The 5,982-nt window shown below is 40.1% G+C and overlaps 1 non-coding gene across 1 annotated transcript; it reads left to right on the forward strand.

The window, feature by feature from the left end:
- The first annotated feature begins 5,711 nt into the window (after positions 1–5,711).
- LOC146581457 (U7 small nuclear RNA) lies at positions 5,712–5,767 on the forward strand. Its single transcript, XR_014888947.1, has one exon. It is a non-coding gene; the product is annotated as a U7 small nuclear RNA (small nuclear RNA).
- Positions 5,768–5,982: the final 215 nt, after the last annotated feature.

Below are 5,982 nucleotides of genomic sequence, written 5' to 3' on the forward strand. Positions count from 1 at the left end.
TTAAATTTCTCTCCGATATCCGATCCAGTAATTTACGTCAATATCGGACCGATACCGATACTGAATATCGGATCGGTCCATCTCTAGTAATAACATGATTGAAACTATATGTGTAATATATTGAATAAATGTTTTAATCAAATGCCATTACTCAAAGCTTAATAAAAAGGATATAAAAGAATAAACATGATATTAAAATGATATAATCGCCACACTCTTAATGTCTATTATGAGTTCTTTTGTTTTAAGGACATTCAGTTTCAGGTTATTTTTTGAGCACCACTGGGACAACCTCTCTGCCTGCACCCTTTTCATCAGAGGTGAGCCCAAACTAATCAGAATCAGAATCAGAATACTTTATTGATCCCTAGGGGAAATTCTTTTTCGTTACAGTGCTCCATTATAAACAACCATTAACAAAGACAGACAATACACTAACTAAGAATAGCACAATATATACAGGTGTATATATATATATACATAAAGGCAATGTTCCCTCTGATGTTTCATGTGTCTGAGCGAACACACAAACTCCCTGAGCGGACACTTGGACCACTGTGAGCGACAGCAGACGTGTGCCCTGTCGTCATGCCAGCATCGAATCCATCCAAGTTACATGTTTATTAAAATAATCAAATTACAGCATTTACATTTATGTTAGACTACTTTTGATTAACTGCTTTAGCCCACTTACGATGAAAATTTAAAAAAAAAATCTTGTTGATGACCTGTGTAGCATGTTAACACTATTGGAAGGAAAAATAACTTGAACTCCAATTTTGAAAACACAACTTTCTTCTTTTTCTTTTTTTTAAATAAAGCTCTGACTTGTATTATGAGTCTGTGGTCTGGGAGAGAGTCTGTAACTCTGTCTGCAAAATACAGTATATAATGACCAGTGTTGGGTAATTAATTATATAGTTACTTCTTCAAAAAAGTAACTGAGTTTTGCAAACAACAAAGTTTTTTGCAGCTGTTTACCTAAAAATGCAGCCAAGGCGTTTTTAAATAAACATTTCAAACTATTTACAGAACAATCAGCTGTTCTGCATCAAATCTGATGCCACACAAATTATTTGTGCCACTCCAAACAATAATTTGTGTCCACTATGAGATGAAGGAGAACAACAGCCTGATACCTGCAGGCCTGACAGCAGCAGATGTGTCACTGCTGTAACACCTGTAACACTCAGCAGGCGCCTCATTGTTCTGACACACAACAAAACTACTGACTACACACTAACTACACACTAACTACACACTAACTACACACTAACTACACAAGATTTGCGCTAAACGTCGCAAATATCTCACATCTCAAAACACCGCCGTCACTCCTAAAACTTCCCCCTCCCTAAACAACTAGATGCCATGTTGCCATATCATTTTTTGATTGGTAGACATGGTACATTTTTCCACCAATAGGAAAGGGTGGTGTTTTTTTGGTGTTGTTTTTGATCACAGGCTTTCCAGCGTTTTCCTTATAAAACGCCGTTTTTACCGTAGGAAATATAAACAACGACAGTATTCAGGAAGAAAACCAAACATTGCAGATATTTTATCATAACTCTGGTTTTACGTGGCCGATCAACACAATTTAATAACTGGTATAAAGTCCACACTTTGTCCGTCAGTTGTTCCGTCTGTCCTGCTCACATCTCCAATGGTTGTACAGGTTGTCATTAACGTGGCTTCACTCCACATCAGTCGCTTTGCTAAAACACCGGTGTCGGCACATAAGGACGCTGTCATAGCCTGTCACCGACGCTGATCAGCTGCGTATATACGAATGTGAATCGCATCATTGGCTGGACTATGGGATAAGGTGGCATCGTTGTAATCCCATACAGGAGCAGCCAGTCACTGACTGACTAACACTGCAAAACAGAATTGTTAATGTATTAATTTTAATTTCAATTCAGGTTAGATTTTTTTGTGTGTGTGTGCGCAGAGACGTGCCAGCAGTGCACAATTGCGCACGCGCGCAGCTTAGAGGGAACATGGCATAAAGGTCACTTATTAATAAATAGCTGAAAAAGGAAGAACATGTGCAAAAAGGGTGTAGCTGTTGCCGTAAACAGTGTGTTAAGTGGATGCGTTGTACAGGGAGATGGCCACAGGCAGGAAAGATTTCCTGTGTCGTTCAGTGGTGCTTTTCGGTAATCTCAGTCTCTCACTGAACGAGCTCCTGTGACTGACCAGCATGTCATGGAGTGGATGGGAGGTGTTATCCAACATTGTCTTTATCTTGGACAGCATCCGCCTCTCCGACACCGCCTTGAGGGAGTCCAGCTCCATCCCCACAACATTGCTGGCCTTACGAATCAGTTTATCGAGTCTGTTGGCATCTGCGACCCTCAGCCTGCTCCCCCAGCATGCAACAGCATAGAGGATCGCACTGGCCACAACAGACTCATAGAAAATCCTCAGCACTTTCTGGCAGATGTTGAAGGACCTCAGTCACCTCAAAAAATAGAGACGACTCTATTCCTGTAAAGTGCTGTGGTGTTTGCAGCCCAGTCCAGTTTATTGTCAATGTGAACTCCAAGGTATTTATAGTCCTCCACAATGTCAACACTGACCCCCTGGATTGAAACAGGGGTCAAGTACCCCTTACTGTGGTGTCATCAGCATATCTGGCAATGGCAATTGGGTGGGTTGGTATACAGTCATATGTGTACAGGGCATACAGTAGGGGCTGAGAATGCAGCCGTGCTAGGGATCAAATGCTGAGTGACAGTGGGGGAAGCGATGAGGGCTGAGTTGGACTTTAGTTCATAGTTCATGGTCTTGATTTCTTGCATTACTGTGTTGTCTTGTAAATAAAGCTTCGTAAACCACGCAGTCCCGCTTTTCTGTGTGAGTCCTGCTCTGAGTCAACCTGTCTTGTGTGGCCTTGGCCGTGACAGATTTACTCTGTAAGCAAACGGGAGGGGTCGAGGGACGTAGTCAGTCTCTGATGTGCTGAGACACTACCCGCTCGAAACACTTCCTGACGTGAGGGCTATAGGTCTGTATTCATTGAGACCATCTATACCAGTCTATACCAATAGGAAAACCAAATTCAATTAGTTGGAATCTATAATCTGACATGCAATGGTGACATTTTACACACTCTATGTTAAATGAAGATGATTTTACATTTTGCCTATCACGTGCCATTATTCATATTCTCTGTACCAAATTATCCAACTTATAACCATGATTTTTATTTATTAGTCCTTTAATTATCCAGGTAAAAAATCTCATTGAGATTAAAAATCTCATTTTCAAGAGAGACTTGGCATCATGGCAACAAAAGTCAAAATACACATACCACATAAGTATATAACATTTAAAACAAATACAATATCCCATACCAACATGTGTAAAATATACAATAACAGATCAAATTAATTCCTTTAAGACAGACTTAAACTCTCCCAAGGTAACCAAGTCTGATCATTTCAGTTCCTTCTGCAGATTGTGGCCATGCAGATGATAGAATGTGAATGCAAAGTATTATTAGATATTTTTTGCAAAGTTGGTTTTGGCAAACTAGTTTCTTTCAAAAAGTCACAGCAGTTAAGCCAATAAATCAAAGCAAATTTATAAATGAAGGTAAAAATGACAGGAGGGGAAAGCATGAAAAAGTGAAAAAGTAATAATTTCAGTGGAATGGGGTCAGAAAGCTGGAAAGAGAAAACAACAAAATGCACAGAGAGAGCAAGAGAAAGACAGAGACAATAAAGAAGACATGGAGGGAGCCAGAGGATGAATCAACAGGAATGAATGGGAGCACAGGGGGAGAAATAACCAGGTGAGGAGAGGAGGGATGGATACAGAAAGGGCAGAAGAAGAATGATTGAGGGTGAAGGTGCGTGCGTGTGTGTGTGTGTGTGTGTGTGTGTGAGTATGGTGGCAGCAAGGGGATGATGGTGGGGGAGGGGGCCTGAGGAGCCAACGGCAATGAGAACATTATGGCTGGATAATGAAGAGGTTCCACGCTGTCAGCCAACACCATTCACCCTGCATGGCTCTGACCCCAAAGTGTCAACAAGCTAAACGACCAAGCAGCAACGCATTACTGCATGTACACACACTCACAAACACACATGGATGCACACACATGTGGACAGACAGATAGACAGAAAAACAGATAAACAGGAATATCTGTGTGATATGTGACTCAGCAAAATTATACACAAATACCCAAAATACCCAGTGGATTCACTTGTACATTGAGTGAATCAGAGCACACTGTAGTAATGACTTCTACAGTGGGCTCTGCATGAATGTGTGTGTATGTTGTATAACCTAATAACAGATACTGATTCACTCAACACACACAGCAAAGAGCCAGCTTGCTGTTGTTTGTACAGTAAATATTATATTCTTTATTGGTCTTCAGAACAGTCAAATTCAATACAGCAGCAGATGTGTTTCATAAATCTCTGCTCATACATCACATGATGACACAACACAGTCATGGGAAGAAATACAGCTTAGACTGACTGAAGCCTGCCTTTAACAGTCACTGTTCCTATAGCTCTCCCGGTCTCTCTGCCCTACCAAAATTGTGATTTATCATGCATTAGAACACAGTGATCTTTTCCCCATTAATTATTTATTTATTATTTATTTTTTCTGTCTTGTATTAAGATATCGCAGCGATTTAATGTGTAGTTACACTTCTTTCCCTGGTCTGCCCCCTACTGTAGACTAAATCCCATTTTAAATAAGAACTTATTGAACTGTGTTTCTAGGACATTAATTAAAATAGTGTCAGACTTTTCTAGTCTGGAGTTAAATAATATAATTTCTTGAATTAAGCCTAGCGCTAATCCAGGTCTAAATGAGGACTTAAATTAAACCTGGTCAGAGACATGTTTAACTTCACCTTAAAGGCCATTTGCCAAGTGAAAATGGATTATCTTGACCAAGGTTATTATCGTTAACGAAAACTAACGAAATAACGAAAACTAGAAGTGAAAAAATATTTTCGTTAACGGAAATAAAAATAAAAACAAAAAAAGGAAAACTAACTAAAACTGTAATGAGTGTTCACAAAACTAAAATTAACTGAATTTATAGCAAAAATGTGTTTCGTTTCATTGATGTGTGCGTGTCCTACAATAGTCGAGGGTGAAAATGAAGTTTAGTTTCCAGATTTTTTCTTGCTGTGTCTCATTATGCCAACAGGTGGCAGCACGTTAGTCGAGTCGTCTGTGTTGCTGCTCCATCCACGCGCAGAATCATGTCAGGAAAAGTCGGGAGAAAGCGCCAGAGTCCAATTTGGGATTACTTTGAATATGACTGTGTTTTGGATAAAGCAAGTGTCTTGTAGTGGAAAGAGACAAATTATGAGGGACATTTCTAAAGGGAAAAAAATCCCACAAACCTTAAAGTGCACTTGAAAAGCTCACACAAGAAGGCTAACCTAGCTTACCTTGAGAAGGGAGCACACTCAACCCTCACCCCCAGAAAACAGAAGCTAACCCCAGGCAAGGCAGCGTGATGCATCCCGAGACAACAGGACGGGGACATCTACATAACTGTGTGAGTCAATTGCCTTCAAAATGTTTATCAATTCACTTGAACCAAAATTATGAACACCCGGTGCTGCAAGAGTTATAGTCTCATTGGGGCCAAGATATACATTTTATAGTTGCCTGGTATCAATGGTTGTTCATCTGGCTTTATTTATTTATTTATTTATTTATTTATTTATAAGGAATCTTTGCTCTTAGATATTTGTCTAGTAGGTTTCTCATAAAGAGAAGCCCTCACTTTTTTAGGGCAGGGATAGCTCAGTAGGTAGAGTGGTGGCCCCATGATCGGAAGGTCGGGGGTTCGATTCCCCTGAACAGCTACCCTGAGGTACCCCTGAGCAAGGTAAGTAAGTAAGTAAGTAAACTTTATTTATTAAGCGCTTTTCGCAGACAGGCAATCACAAAGCGCTGTACACAAATATTAGGACAAGGTACTGTCCCTACACACTGC

Source organism: Mchenga conophoros, linkage group LG2, assembly GCF_057382185.1.
Source record: "Mchenga conophoros isolate Kocher_MC1m ecotype Shallow Benthic linkage group LG2, M_conophoros_male_GT1.1, whole genome shotgun sequence".
NCBI classification, from domain to species: Eukaryota; Metazoa; Chordata; class Actinopteri; order Cichliformes; family Cichlidae; genus Mchenga; species Mchenga conophoros.